Source organism: Entelurus aequoreus, linkage group LG21 (genome assembly GCF_033978785.1).
Source record: "Entelurus aequoreus isolate RoL-2023_Sb linkage group LG21, RoL_Eaeq_v1.1, whole genome shotgun sequence".
Taxonomy (NCBI): Eukaryota; Metazoa; Chordata; class Actinopteri; order Syngnathiformes; family Syngnathidae; genus Entelurus; species Entelurus aequoreus.
In genome coordinates this window covers 22,133,845-22,151,064 of record NC_084751.1, presented here as the reverse complement: position 1 = coordinate 22,151,064, position 17,220 = coordinate 22,133,845, and the positions used below count along the sequence as shown (strand labels likewise).

General features: G+C 39.6%; 1 protein-coding gene across 1 annotated transcript in view; it reads left to right on the top strand.

Annotated features, from left to right (window-relative positions):
- The window catches only part of LOC133638606 (splicing factor, suppressor of white-apricot homolog), a 136,276-nt gene that overhangs the window by 95,717 nt on the left and 23,339 nt on the right, over positions 1-17,220 (top strand). The gene's annotated exons all lie outside the window — the stretch shown is intronic.

Below are 17,220 nucleotides of genomic sequence, written 5' to 3'. Positions count from 1 at the left end.
CCATTGCTCTGATTACTTTTTCGCACACTCTTGGCTTTCTCTCGATGAGGTTCAAGACCTGAAATGGTTTTCACTTCACAGGTGTGCTTGAGATCGGCCGATACCGTTTACATGCATTTACTGTAAATTTTAATCACAATATTATCAGACAAAAAAACACAGGACGGCAGTGTAACATAATTAAAACAACATTTTAACTATTTCCTTAATCTTTATTACATGAAATTGGTTAAGCAAAACCCCGAAAGGGACGAGCTGTAGAAAATTAATGGATGAGTGGCTGCATGTTTAAGCAAAATAACTTGACAAAAGCACAATAAATCCTTTTGTTTTGCTTTCAAAGTCATCCTGTGTCTAGGGACTTACTACAGAGCACTGTGATAGTATTCTCTCTTTTAGTGGAGGCCCTTAGGGATATTTTCGTTCACTTTTGTCTAAAAGCGCCAAATTTGGCACAGGTGTAGCTAAGGGCATACTTAAATGATTTAGCTAGGGCGCCCTCGACGGTGACCTTTGGGGTCGCCACAGCGGCCAATCAAATATGGCCGCCACTTGTAATAGCTTTTGTCTCTCACATTTGAAACAGATGAACTACAAATGTAAACTTGGTGTCTATTTCATGTGTTTTGACAATTAGATATGTGTTGAAATGCTCATTTTTATTTTTGGGTGTGTCTAGACTCCTAATTTGCATATTTCCAAGTGGCGTTTTGCTATTTTGAAGACATTGGACGTAACTTGGGCATTGTTAGGAGTAAAACCTGATGCAACATGCATGATTCCTTTGTAATCTTTATATGAAATGTCGGGTGGGGTGCGGGGGGGGGGTGGTTGTGACATGTTGAATACATTGGTTTCGCTTAAAGGGCAACTACTATTTGGCCACGTCTTCTTCTCTCCCTTTTTAATTTTTTTTAGTTTTAATTTTTTCATTTTTTTGGGGGGTGGGGTTGTTGTAGTTGTTTTTGTTCCCCAATTATTTGACAAAAGCTGCACCAAGTGTGCGCATCCAGGTTAGTGTGCTGGACCCTCATTGTTGGTGCATGCACCCTCACATCCACACAATGAGGTGCAACAGATCCCAGATTTAAAGCACTTGCAGCGCCCGCTACAACAGTGGTCCCCAACCTTTTTGTAGCTGCGGACCGGTCAACGCTTGAAAATTTGTCCCACGAATAGGTTATAATGTATATATTGTTTTTTATGTTGATTTAATTTAAAAAATATATTTATTTTGTATTTTTTGTATTTTTTTTAATGTATTTCTTGTGCGGCCCGGTGGTTGGGGACCACTGCGCTGCAAGACTTCTTGCACCCGCAGCGAAGAAGGATGGCACAGGCTGTACTGGCATCTGGCAGATGGGTCCAGTATGGTTCCCAAGTCTTTGTTGTCGAGCTGTTCCATCCCCACATTCCAAAATTGGGAATATTCAGTTTGACGGAGGTTGCCTGACTCTAATAAAAACATTTGGTATGATAGTACACATCTGCTGCGTGCACATCAAAGGCTTGAGTAACTAATCTCCCAAGAAATTTAAAATCTTTACTAGATTCTGCCCAGCTTTTCATTTTGGAATCAACATTATTTGTTAATGCCCTGTGCAGATCTTTCGTATCCTCCCCTTCACATATCACACAATGAATACCATTGATTGATTGATTGATTGAGACTTTTATTAGTAGGTTGCACAGTGAAGTACATATTCCGTACAATTGACCACTAAATGGTAACACCCGAATAAGTTTTTCAACTTGTTTAAGTCGGGGTCCACTTAAATTGATTCATGATACAGATATATACTATCATATATACTATCATCATAATACAGTCATCACACAAGATAATCACATTGAATTATTTACATTATTTACAATCAGGAGTGTGGAGGGGGGGTGGGGGGGGTAGTGGACATAGAGAGAGAGAGAGAGAGAGAGAGATCAGAAGGCATAAGAAAAAGAATCTGCATTTGATTGTTTACATTTGATTATTAGCAATCCGGGTAGGGTGTTAGTTTAGGGTTGTAGCTGCCTGGAGGTGAACTTTTATAGCGGTTTTGAAGGAGGATAGAGATGCCCTTTCTTTTATACCTGTTGGGAGCGCATTCCACATTGATGTGGCATAGAAAGAGAATGAGTTAAGACCTTTGTTAGTTCGGAATCTGGGTTTAACGTGGTTAGTGGAGCACCCCCTGGTGTTGTGGTTATGGCGGTCATTTACGTTAAGGAAGTAGTTTGACATGTACTTCGGTATCAGGGAGGTGTAGCGGATTTTATAGACTAGGCTCAGTGCAAGTTGTTTAACTCTGTCCTCCACCTTGAGCCAGCCCACTTTAGAGAAGTGGGTAGGAGTGAGGTGGGATCTGGGGTGGAGGTCTAGAAGTAACCTGACTAGCTTGTTCTGAGATGTTTGGAGTTTAGATTTGAGGGTTTTGGAGGTGCTAGGGTACCAGGAGGTGCATGCGTAATCGAAAAAGGGTTGAACGAGAGTTCCCGCCAGAATCCTCAAGGTGCTTTTGTTGACCAGAGAGGAAATTCTGTAGAGAAACCACTGGTTTGGGGGTGACATGATCGAAGCTTTTTAGGACTTAATAAGGAGGGGACAGCATGATCCTCATGCTTTCCAGCCCTTTTAACACAAGAACTACTACAGTAGCTTCTGCAGCGTTTGTGGTATTTGGCCTTATTTAATACAAGTATTGATGCGATACCTGAACCATCATTCAATTGATCAAATGTAACATTTATACATGAAGGTATAGCATTCGCAATTTCAATGAAATCTTTCAGATCCTTTTCTAGCGACAAAAGTCCTTCGCTTTGGGGTGTTTGTAAGGGGTTATCAGAATGTAATTGGCAGAGACAACTTAAGTCCCAATTGGTTCTGCTGCTGCTACTATTACTATCAGATGATGTGGAGGTCATATTGTTTGATAATAGCTACACTGAAAAATGCATTACATGAAAATAAAGTTGATGATTGTCACAGTGTTAGATTAGGCAGTAGAATGACTGTACATAGATAAGCTCTTCTGTATGATTTTCCATCAGGAGAAGTCAGGAGACACAACAGTAGCCTGTCGAATGACCAAACTATTATCACACTGTGTGGATAACAGTGTCGGAGCCTTCTCTATAAGATACATTTCTGTTTCTGTTGAAACAGAAACCTATATTACAGGGGGAAGGGGGGTAACACTGACTTTCTCTACTTTTACTAATGTTACAATGAAATATATCTGTAGCTTTACATTCTATCTGTTAAAATATATGTGCAATACATTTTGGTAGATAATGGCTATGTTGTTAATATGGAGATTAAAGTGCTCTAATAAATAAATCATAGGTACTATGATTGTCACAATGTAACTTTAATGCCTTCCACAGAAGAAGGCTTAGGACGTATTCCAATAAGTTGGTGCACGGTGACATCCAATTTAGAACCAGGAATGGTGAGAATGACACGAAAAAAGGCTTGGTCAACCGTCCCCCCTTTCTTTGCGAGGATTATGAGTCGTCATTCATCTAAATTGGAATATATGAACATTCTAGCAGTCGGCATACTAATGACAGCAGACCTTACACAGTAAGTGATGTTTATTATGTTTGTTGACTCTCATGAAGTCTGCAATGAGTAATAATCAGTGATGAAGAAAAAAACAAAAGAGAACGTTGTGATGTATTTTTTTAAATTAATGCGCCGCGTATGCTTAGAATGATCAAAATACGTAAACATTACATTGTATTATAAATGCGCCCATTACTACATTACATGTATACTTACATCATGTTTATAAATACTTAATGGAGGTGTTTGAATGTTTTTTTTAAGGGCTTTATAGGCAGAATTTAGAGGTTCCCCTCGGCTCCATTGTAAGGAGACTTTTGATCAAATGTATTTAATAGTTAGAATGCATTGAACAAAATATATCCGTCATGTCTTTTACAAGGGCAGCACGGTGGTACAAGGGTTAGTGCATGTGCCTCACAATACAAAGGTCCTGAGAAGTCCTGAGTTCAAACCTGGGCTTGGGATCTTTCTGTGTGGAGTTTGCATGTTCTCCCCGTGACTGCGTGGGTTCCCTCCGGGTACTCCGGCTTCCTCCCACCGCCAAAAACATGCACCTGTGGATAGGTTGATTGGCAACACTAAATTGGCCCTAGTGTGTGAATGTGAGTGTGAATGTTGTCTGTCTATCTGTGTTGGCCCTGCGATGAGGTGGCGACTTGTCCAGGGTGTACCCCACCTTCCGCCTGAATGCAGCTGAGATAGGCTCCAGCGCCCCCTGCGACCCCAAAAAGGGACAAGCGGTAGAAAATGGATGGATGGATGGATGTCTTTCACAATGATTGTGAACGATAGGCAAAATCCCACAAAAAGTGCAATTCCCCTTTAACATTTATTAAACATCATTTACAAATGGAAAAGTAATGGGTAAGTATTTGTATTCTTGAATTACTTGTATACATCAGTGCTTCTCTCCAGTACTTCGGCAAATGGCAAGCGGTGACCTAGATTGTGAAGGTTTTAAAAACTCAAATACTGTAGCTTATATTTATTGAAAGTACATTAAGGTACAGTTTGAATTTGAGGTACTGTAACATACTGTGTACCAACACAAAAAACACATTTATTGATTATCTCAGGAACAAAATACTTTTATACACAAACTCAAAAATGAATTGAACAAAAAGTGTCTGTTTTTTTTGTACATGTTATATCAGAGGAGTTGAATCAGAGATTCTGTGCCTGCCTGCGAGTTCACATTGAGGGCAGGGCATTATTGTTGTGCTGCAGCAGTCAGTGAGACTAAAGTCTGTCTCAATTTTGTGTTTCAACTTCTATGCTATTGCTAGCCATATTTATTTATTTTATTCTTCTGGGCTGCACTTCCAGCTGTGTAAGCGGGAAGAGGCACAATGCTGATTGAACATTAATTACGTCATGACCAGCCTGACAGAAACACATTCACGCAAACACACACAAAGAATCACGGTCAATAAAGGTGGATTGTTCCGTGCAGGATTATATTGAGCATCGTTGCCTCCCTACTGTTTACTTCTGTGGTAACTTCTAACAAACATTTCTGCCATGTTTGAGGTAATTGAGGTAATATGCTATCAGCTGATCACTGTGATAGAACTCAAATTAATCACGATTATCGATCACAATCACATAATCACCCTGTCCTAAATCAGAGGACAGGCTTCTACCCAATCAATTGCATCTTTACAGCACTACATCAGACCTTGACTCATGAAATCTACAAAGTGGAACCAATGGATAAATAAAAATGATAGATAATTCCCCTTTTTGATGTAGGGTGCCTTCCTTTAATCTTTGTATTATGGTGCGGCAATAATACAGGGTCTATCTGTTGTTTATATGATTTCATAAGATTTTTGTCGTAGTCGAGAAATTTAGAAGCCTGGTGTCTGTCAAAATAAACACTGAAAAGCAGGCAGGGAAACCCTATTGAGTAAGATTCAGTAGCTAACATGTATGCATAACTGGTCTGTTAACTTATAGGCCAGGTGTGTAGGAGTCACTCCAGATGTTTATTAACTTCCACATCGTAGTGTTTCCAATACGTTCATGTATTTGTGGCGGCCCGCTACAGGAAGTGTTTCTTGCGTCATGCATTTACTCTGTAATCAAATAGCAGTCACATAATTCCACGTATTTACAGTGGGAGCGTCGTGCAGCAGCCTTTGACTAGCGGGACTCATGACTAGCTACAGTATTAATAATACAGAACCTGGAGACACTTTTCTGTCATTTAGAAACCCTTCACTTTCCCAGTGTGTGATGGTAATATGCAAATTAGACGATAACAGTATGTTTGCCATGTATGCCTAACCCAAACAAAGCCCTGACCTCAACGCCATTAAAAAAGCATCTTCTGTATAAACTAGAAAAGGAGACTTGCAAACCCTCTTCTAGATCTAGAGATCTGAATTCCCAAATCTGTGTTCCTGGAAGTGTGGGGGCGGTTTTCGCCGCACAGGAACTTCCTTTTGTGCACGATGCATTTTCTCTGAATTGATCTTGGTGCAGACATCTGTGGTTGTGGAAGATCAATAGGTTAACTGTTATTATAGTTCCCTTGGCCTGGCGCCTCTATTCATTTGTTAGAGCTGGACGATAGTCTATTACATAACATAAACTTTAACGATCAATAAGTTAAAGTAGATTTGGACACGCGGTGGCTGATTTGTAGTGCCACTGTTGTTGTTGCTGTTCCTGTGATCATTCAGCATCACTTTTCCTTTCCATGCCTACTTTTATCATTTGTCCAAATTAGACAATATGGTATGAACTAAAGTGTAATTTGGCAGCTGCTTTTTATACTGTATCATAATTAATCAATACTCATTTGAAGTGATAAGAGAATGTCACCACTATACTCCTAATCTTCAAGTGCCTCTCCCTCCACCATTGTCTTGCCTAAGCACTGTTGCTGTTTACTGTTCCTCTTGCTGATATTGAAACCTAAGTATATCTTGCCCGAGCAGGTGAGATGCCAGCCTGTGTAGGGGATAAGATTCCCATAAGTCAGACCTAATTTTAAACAAACCTTGCTTCCCATCATTTCATTATCTCTGCCTTAGCCCAGACTGCCGATAGTGCTCCAACCGAAAGGTGTGATAAATATTCCTCTCCCGACTTCCCTGACTGTTGTTTTTAAAATAACTATTGATTGTCCCATGCACCCGGCACTCCACATTGCAGACGTCACCGCTTTATCTGATTTTCCTCCTGCTTTCGTCTGCTTTCTTTGTCATCCCTTCTGTTTGCATTATCCCTCCCTTGTCCATGTTTTATGCTTCACCCTTCTCTTAAAGAGTTTACCACATTGGGAATGGAAGGGATTGACTTGAGGACTGAAGAACTATTATGAAGCCTTATGGTAATGTTAAAGTACATACTGTATGACCAGGTTATGTTTACAGCGTCTTCCACAGTACACATTGCTTTTTTGGTCTTATGTCAAGGTAAAACATTTTGAGAGAGATACAAATAGGTTAGTTATGCAAAACGCAAATGTCCACTGCAAGGGACGCTTGTTCTCAGAAAGGATACTTATCAGGCATCCTCAATGTTCGCTATTTAGCAGAATTTAGCTATTGTTCTAGCCAATTAGGTATTTTTTTTAGATTTCTGTTAAAAAACCGCTAACTCTGCCGCTCTTCTCCTGCACTAACTGACTTGTTCACACTTTCCGGCGCACCGTGGCTCGCTGGCTGCTGAGAGTCAAGGCTAGCTAGGCGAGTAGGCCTAGTGCAGCCTGCGCTAACTGGCGTGTCCACATCGTCTAAATGTATGTTATTATTCTGTTGTAACATGTGGACACATCTCTCCAGCAGGGACAACCTCTCTGAGAGAAGTGTGCAATTGTTACATTAAGCCAAACTCGCGTTTATGCCGGAGTCAGAGTGGTGATGTTTTTGGAGCTAGAGAAGCTAGGCTTAACTATGCTTAGCTAGCTTGCGTGTGAAGCGATGAAAAATCAAAGAGTGAATGCTTCTAATAATTCCAGCAATGTTGAGTTTGGACCGTGTTATAGTATAGGTTAACGGTAAAGAGAATGATAGTAGTCAGTAGATTGGGGGAAAAAAATGTATATCCTTGTGGAAACCCGAGTGCTGTAACACATGAATATATTGCTGTTGACCAGTATATACTATGTCACATGATTTTATCATGACTTAAAATACTAAACCCACTAACTTGTACCAGTACTAGAGCTACTTCTACATGGCCAAAGTTGCCTAAAAGGCACAAATAAGTATTGTAGCAATGGAAATACTGTGTAGTGAACTGTAATTACCCAATGTGGGTTGCAGAAGGCAGCGGCAGGCTTGTCACAGTGTTAGACTAGTCTGGAAGCGAAGAAGAAACACGGAAGTGTACATGGAGCTTGTTCTCGTGAGGGTGTGTCGTGCTTCTGCCTGTTGGCTCTACAGTGCCGGTTTTGTGAAAACAAATAAAAGGCTAACTTGCGCACAGTCATTCTGCCTCCTTCGTATATCCACCACCATTACAGTATGATCATGAGTTTATTAAGATTACATGTAATAAAAATCTTCATGTTATAATTGAACAAACGTGTAGCATATATCATGAATGCAATCTTACATCCATGACTTTATTAAGTGACTCGTTAGTTCAACAAAATATTTGAAAGTTACAATATTTGTAATCAAATATAGCCGCCATATTGCATATATTCATGAAATGTCTTATAGTGATGTCGTGAAGAGATTTTGTCGAACCAGACAAAACATTGAAATAATGAAATAAACTATGGATGGCTTTTATTGATGTGGTGAAGATATTTTCTAAATACAAACAAGGATCTAATGACATAGACTATGGATGTCGTACATTCTTGGGATGGTTATTAGATATTTTCTCACCAAAAGCAATGCCCCATTGATGATGTTGTACACATACTTGCCAACCCTCCCGATTTTTCTGGGAGACTCCCGAATTTCAGTGCCCCTCCCGAAAATCTCACGGGGCAACCATTCTCCCGAATTTGTCCTGATTTTCACCCGGACAACAATATCCTCAATATTGTTGTCTGGGTGAAAATGGCACTGCCTTTAGCATCCTCTACAACCTGTCGTCGCGTCCGCTTTTTCTCCATACAAACAGCGTGCCGGCCCAGTCACATGTTGTATGCGGCTTCTACAGACACACGTAAGTGACTGCAAGACATACTTGGTCAACAGCCATACAGGTCACACTGAGGGTGACCGTATAAACAACTTTAACACTGTTGCAAATATGCGCCACACCATGAACCCACACCAAACAAGAATGACAAACACATTTCGGGAGAACATCCGCACCGTAACACAACATAAACACAACAGAACAAATACCCAGAATCCCTTGCAGCCCTAACTCTTCCGGGCTACAATATACACCCCCGCTACTACCAAACCCTGCCCCCACACCAACCCCGCCCCCTGCCCACCTCAACCCGGCCCCCCACACCAACCGCCCCCCCATCTCCCGAATTCGGAGGTCTCAAGGTTGGCAAGTATGGTTGTACAGTCAAGAAAAAGAGGTGTGATTTTCAGTTTATAGCAACTGATAGAAACCATTGGTAACCGTAATTTCGGAACTATACTTTTTTCCACGCTTTGAACCCTGATCCTTATACAAACCCCATTTCCATATGAGTTGGGAAATTGTGTTAGATGTAAATATAAGCGGAATACAATGATGTGCGAATCCTTTTCAACCCATATTCAATTAAATGCACTACAAAGACAAGATATTTGATGTTCAAACTCATAAACTTTATTTTTTTTTGCAAATAATAATTAACTTAGAATTTCATCGCTGCAACACGTGCCAAAGTAGTTGGGAAAGGGCATGTTCACCACTGTGTTACATGGCCTTTCCTTTTAACAACACTCAGTAAACGTTTGGGAACTGAGGAGACACATTTTTTAAGCTTCTCAGGTGTAATTATTTCCCATTCTTGCTTGATGTACAGCTTAAGTTGTTCAACAGTCCGGGGGTCTCCGTTGTGGTATTTTAGGCTTCATAATGTGCCACACATTTTCAATGGGAGACAGGTCTGGACTACAGGCAGGCCAGTCTAGTACCCGCACTCTTTTACTATGAAGCCATGTTGATGTAACACGTGGCTTGGCATTGTCTTGCTGAAATAAGCAGGGGCGTCCATGGTAACGTTGCTTGGATGGCAACATATGTTGCTCCAAAACCTGTATGTACCTTTAAGCATTAATGGCGCCTTCACAGATGTGTAAGTTACCCATGTCTTGGGCACTAATACACTCCCATACCATCACAGATGCTGGCTTTTCAACTTTGCACCTATAACAATCCGGATGGTTCTTTTCCTCTTTGGTCCGGAGTACATGACGTCCACAGTTTCCAAAAACAATTTGAAATGTGAACTCGTCAGACCACAGAACACTTTTCCACTTTGTATCAGTCCATCTTAGATGAGCTCAGGCCCAGCGACGGCGTTTCTGGGTGTTGTTGATAAACGGTTTTCGCCTTGCATAGGAGAGTTTTAACTTGCACTTACAGATGTAGCGACCAACTGTAGTTACTGACAGTGGGTTTCTGAAGTGTTCCTGAGCCCATGTGGTGATATTCCTTACACACTGATGTTGCTTGTTGATGCAGTACAGCCTGAGGGATCGAAGGTCACGGGCTTAGCTGCTTACGTGCAGTGATTTCTCCAGATTCTCTGAACCCTTTGATGATATTACGGACCGTAGATGGTGAAATCCCTAAATTCCTTGCAATAGCTGGTTGAGAAAGGTTTTTCTTAAACTGTTCAACAATTTGCTCATGCATTTGTTGACAAAGTGGTGACCCTCGCCCCATCCTTGTTTGTGAATGACTGAGCATTTCATGGAATCTACTTTTATACCCAATCGTGGCACCCACCTGTTCCCAATTTGCCTGTTCACCTGTGGGATGTTCCAAATAAGTGTTTGATGAGCATTCCTCAACTTTATCAGTATTTATTGCCACCTTTCCCAACTTCTTTGTCACGTGTTGCTGGCATCAAATTCTAAAGTTAATGATTATTTGCAAAAAAAAAATGTTTATCAGTTTGAACATCAAATATGTTGTCTTTGTAGCATATTCAACTAAATATGGGTTGAAAATGATTAGCAAATCATTGTTTTCCGTTTATATTTACATCTAACACAATTTCCCAACTCATATGGAAAAGGAGTTTGTACATTGATGCAGCTAATTCCTGGATTTTTGGGGGGTTCACAAGCTTCATGCCGCCAACAAATTTAGCCTTGTCACATCAGACCAATGAAATTGGCAAGGCGAATTTGCCTTAAAATGAAAGTGAAAAAGAGGCTGAGAAAATGTCAAAGTCTGTTAAACTCCGATACTGAAGACAACTTCAGCGGTTTCGGTACGCAGTGGGAAGATAATGAAGGTAGCGCTCAATTACTTTTCTGGTAGGCTACTTTATGTTGTGTTACAGGCACTGTCTTTTGTTAAATGTGTAAGCGTCTGTGTAAATAATCAGTGTTTCAATTTGTACGTTTGCGGCTTGTTTATGCACAAAATAAAATGCGGCAAAAAAATTAAGTGAGTTCGAATTACATTTAATGTATATTCGGTTTATCACCCGGAAATTACGGTACAGTTGAATTTACAGAATTATTCATTTTCATTTGCTTACTAGTATATTTCTGTTTGTTTTTTTTTCTGCATAGCAAACCAATTGGATAGCAGACTATCTTTGCCACTATTACTACTAAGTAAGGAATTAATTTATATATGCCTCAGGAGGTTAAAGATAATGTAGTGATGCAATATAAACTCGATAATTTGAAAGTTCGATTACTCACATTCTACATGGTGGATAACATTTTTTTAACTAGTATTCCCATCTATACATTCCTGGTTGTTGGTTTATTTTGTACATTTTTAAAACTATCATATTTGATGTAAATGCCTTAGTTGCTGTGGTTGCTTCAAGAAACCTCGTGAGAATGAGGCTTTGCATAAATCGGACGTTTGTGCAAGGTTCTTGGCCACTCGCTGGCCTAGATGGGCTCAATCTGTAGAAATAAGTTTACATCAGCATGAAATGAAATTGAAAAGTAGTAGTAGCAGTAGCGCTTCACTGATTGCACTTCTAAAAATGGAATGGCCTCAATAACAACTCAAGCTTCAACCCAGAAAGATGAAATCTGCCCTTGCAAGATTTAGGGTCATGTTTAATCCACTGATGGACTCGGGCTATCTTTTTCAGCAGCAGTCCAAACTAATGTGAGCCGACGGGGCAGCATTGGGTTAATGAGAGAGACCAAGCAACTTCATTGTGCTGTCCAGCAAACAATGGTTTTCATTCAGAATGATAGCAGCTTTGGATGGGAATTGTGGAGTAATGTTTGCAAGAAAGCAATAGGTTTTGATTGGATGTCCATGCTATATTTATTGGCCACAGCATCTCCTTCATGTGCTATACCAAAATGTTTGTCTCCTAGAGAACGAGAGGTAGTAGTGCAGTGGTACCATGGGTTACATTAGTAAACGCTACCAAAAAGTTTGGCAAAAACCGAAGCAATCTCTCCCATATGAAATTATGTACATCTAATTAATATAATAAGTTGTAAAAACCTAACCAGTGAAATTCAAACACCATGTTACTGTTCCAACTGAATGTAATGTAACAGTGGCCAAAAAATATATACAGGTATATATATACCGTAATTTCCGGACTATAAGCCGCACCTGACTATAAGCCGCACCAGCTAAATTTAGGGGAAAATACAGATTGCTCCATATATAAGCCGCACCCGACTATAAGCCGCAGGGTTTTGATGTGTAATTAGCGTAGTATATAGGGGTTCCTGCTACCACGGAGGGGATTGTCGGGACAGAGATGACTGTTTGGGAACGCAAAGCGTCCCATTTATTAACAATAAATCTTTCAATCATTCAATCCAACTTTCACATCTTTGACATGGCGAACAGCATTCATGCAGAGTACAAATAATACAACGCTGCAAAGTAATACAAAGTGCTCGCCTGTACGTTATCAAAATAACCAGCCTACCTGTATATGAAAAGTCAGTCTTTAATCATTGTGTCATCGTCTTCCTCCTGCGTACTAAAACCACCCAAATCCTCTTCGTCGGTGTCGGAGAAGAACAGGCCGTAAATAAGCCGCACCCTTGTATAAGCCGCAGGGACCAGAACGAGGGGAAAAAGTAGCGGCTTATAGTCCGGAAATTACGGTACTTGTTACATAAAGGCTTGTTTTTAGGGAATACTTAGCCCTACTATGCTACTGTATTTTAATGTTGGTCATTATGGTGGTACTTTGAGAGCTGAGTGTTTTCTGAAGTGGTACTTGGTGAAAAAAGTTTGATAACTACTGCCCTAACATATTGAGATAAAACACGTGTTATATATTGTATATACATGTAAATAACATTAAATGAATAAATGAGCATTTAACTTAATTGAAGACTTTGCTAACGAAGACGACAATGATCTTAGAGGGAAGAAGGGAAAAGAGAGCCACACAAACGCCACTTTCACACTTTGCTGAATTATTCAATCAATCAATCAATGTTTATTTATATAGCCCTAAATCACAAGTGTCTCAAAGGGCTGTACAAGCCACAACGACATCCTCGGTACAGAGCCCACATACGGGCAAGGAAAACTCACCCCAGTGGGACGTCAATGTGAATGACTATGAGAAACCTTGGAGAGGACCGCATATGTGGGTACCCCCCCCCCCCCCCCCCCCCCCCCTCCTCCTCTAGGGGAGACCGAAAGCGAAAGCAATGGATGTCGAGTGGGTCTTGAATACAATAGTGTTTTTCACCTTCTTTATCAAAGTGCTGGCAACTTTATGTAGCCACATAGTGGTTGGTCTATCGCTTGTATTTAGCACATAGTGATAGCTAAACACTGGTCCTTGCCGTTGACATCAATTAGAAGATTGCTTACTCTTTGTCTTTATCACAGTGTTTACAATGCATGAATACTCTTATTTTGTGAAACTGAAGCACTTATACAAAAACATGTTTTTATATAGTTAAACATGCATGATTTTTAAGGCACTTAATATTATTTTTTACATGTATTTTTATTACAAGACAACTCAAAAAGAGTGACTATGTTAGGTACAGGGTAGAATATGAATATTAAGTGTTAGCTTATATATTTTAAGAAATATGAAACACACTGCCATAATACTCATGAACTTGTGTACAAATATGATATATTACATTATAAATGTACAGCGCTTTGTCAAGGCTTAACAGCAATGGATGCAAAAGCTTAGGAGTGACATGTTGGAGACAAAGCAAAGAAGATGGCTGCTCTGATCGTAGACCTTTCTCATGTGACTGATGGCCAATAGAAATTGAGGACTGTCAAATTAAATGAGCTTCCCTATACTATATATGACCACGAGGATTCACTTTGCAACATTACAGTGGGATATTTTGCAGTTGTATGCAATTTAAAAAAAAGAAGCACAGAGACTAATTTACCAACGCATGGGGTTTATTTGTCTGGCCAAATGATATAGACTAATTTGGTACACGCAATGTTTGGTCATAGGATAACTAAGATGGTATACGAAAACCAGAGTAAAATATTTTTGTTGAAAAATGGGGCGTTCAAGGTACCACTGTAGTTGCATATAGGGAGTTTGTTTTTTACAATGTTATATAACCAATATAATGAGTGGATGGATAACCTGTAAATAGTAGGTGGATAATCTCAAATTTACACATTACTACAGTGGAATCTTGATTTACTATCCATCCATTTTCTACCGCTTGTCCCTTTTGGGGTCGCGCTGGAGCCTATCTCAGCTGCATCCGGGCGGCCTGATCTACAAACCCCGTTTCCATATGAGTTGGGAAATTGTGTTAGATGTAAATATAAACGGAATACAATGATTTGCAAATCCTTTTCAACCCATATTCAATTGAATGCACTACAAAGACAAGATATTTGATGTTCAAACTCATAAACCTTTTTTTTTTTTTTTGCAAATAATAATTAACTTAGAATTTCATGGCTGCACCATGTGCCAAAGTAGTTGGGAAAGGGCATGTTCACCACTGTGTTACATGGCCTTTCCTTTTAACAACACTCAGTAAACGTTTGGGAACTGAGGAGACACATTTTTTAAGCTTTTCAGGTGGAATTATTTCCCATTCTTGCTTGATGTACAGCTTAAGTTGTTCAGCAGTCCGGGGGTCTCCGTTGTGGTATTTTAGGCTTCATAATGTGCCACACATTTTCAATGGGAGACAGGTCTGGACTACAGGCAGGCCAGTCTAGTACCCGCACTCTTTTACTATGAAGCCACGTTGATGTAACATGTGGCTTGGCATTGTCTCGCTGAAATAAGCAGGGGCGTCCATGGTAACTTTGCTTGGATGGCAACATATGTTGCTCCAAAACCTGTATGTACCTTTCAGCATTAATGGCACCTTCACAGATGTATAAGTTACCCATGTCTTGGGCACTAATACACCCCCATACCATCACAGATGCTGGCTTTTCAACTTTGCGCCTATAACAATCCGGATGGTTCTTTTCCTCTTTGGTCCGGAGGACACGACGTCCACAGTTTCCAAAAACAATTTGAAATGTGGACTCGTCAGACCACAGAACACTTTTCCACTTTGTATCAGTCCATCTTAGATGAGCTAACGGCGTTTCTGGGTGTTGTTGATAAACGGTTTTCGCCTTGTATAGGAGAGTTGCACTTACAGATGTAGCGACCAACTGTAGTTACTGACAGTGGGTTTTTGAAGTGTTCCTGAGCCCATGTGGTGATATCCTTTACACACTGATGTCGCTTGTTGATGCAGTACAGCCTGAGGGATCGAAGGGCACGGGCTTAGCTGCTTACGTGCAGTGATTTCTCCAGATTCTCTGAACCCTTTGATGATATTACGGACCGTAGATGGTGAAATCCCTAAATTCCTTGCAATAGCTGGTTGAGAAAGATTTTTCTTAAACTGTTCAACAATTTGCTCACGCATTTGTTGACAAAGTGGTGACCCTCGCTCCATCCTTGTTTGTGAATGACTGAGCATTTCATGGAATCTACTTTTATACGCTATCTTGGCACCCACCTGTTCCCAATTTGCCTGTTCACCTGTGTGATGTTCCAAATAAGTGTTTGATGAGCATTCCTCAACTTTATCAGTATTTATTGCCACCTTTCCCAACTTCTTTGTCATGTGTTGCTGGCATGAAATTCTAAAGTTAATGATTATTTACAAAAAAAAAATATTTATCACTTTGAACATCAAATATGTTGTCTTTGTAGCATATTCAACTGAATATGGGTTGAAAATTATTTGCAAATCATTGTATTCCATTTATATTTACATCTAACACAATTTCCCAACTCATATGAAAACGGGGTTTGTACTAATGTAAGTGTTTCTTGAACAGGGTTTTAAATTGAAAAGTTTGTATATTGAAGCAAAAAAGAAACAATGTTTACATGAATAATGGGTTCCAGCCTGAACAAAGGTCTATATTTTATTAAAAGTTTGCACACTTTGAATACAATCTAAAGCGATTTTACAGTACGGTACATCATGGGGTGATGGATCAATTATCCCTCAAAGTATCAGTAGTTTAAAAACAAGTTGCCTCTATATTGAAGCTATTATCATATATATCTGATGTACGACACCAAAAGACTGACGAAGTTTGCGATTAAATAGATATGATCAAAATAGTATCAATCTCACAGATTTTACTGAGCCATTTTGAGACATTCACGTCATTGTGTGACGTAGAGGTAAAAACCACAGATCCCTTCCTTACCAACAACAATTCAAGTCATGCAGACTTTGTGTGAGCCAAAAACGACTACTTTTGGACAAATTATGGTTCAGAACCTTATATTTTTTATCCTGAATATGAAGAGAGTGAGCTATAATTTTTAGGAGCTAAAAGTACTTTGTCTGCGTTAGAGCTTATAACAACAACATTACTAATATTTGGTTAATATTCAGGTGACAAGATGTAAATAGAGTACTGTTTGCAGGTTTTGGATGGTTGTTTAGAGAGTTTTGTGGGCAAATGGCTAGCCGCCATTGACTCCATGATTGTTAGCGGACATGTTCATGTCTTATATAAGGATTGTGACTGATAGACAGCACATGACTTTCTACATGTCTTTCTAATTATTGCGTATTTCCAGTATGACTGATCTGATAACATGGTCCAATTGCAGAAGCGTTACTACAGTGACGTCAATGTCCAGATATAGCTGAAGGTATTTGGAGCGAAATATTCAAAATGGCTGACTGAATTTGTGGCATTTTGTGATGTTTGGACGGTCTTTTCACATACTTTGCGGATTGTAAATACAACTGGATATGATTTATTTGATACAATGAAATACAATAATATAAAGTTAACTTGTTTTTCCACTTTATTCGTACTTTAAAGGGGAACTGCAATTTTTTGGAATTTTGCCTGTTCACAATCATTATGGGAGACAAGAACACATGTCTTTTTTTTATCTGAATATATGGAGGATAAACAAATGCTTCTATCACTGTACACTGAGACAAGGGTCGTGCGCTAAAGCAAATTTTTATTTGATGTGTAGTTCATTAATCGAAAATTTCATGTGAGGGGTTTATAAACAGAGGTTCTACTGTATTATTGTGTTACTTGGTCAACAC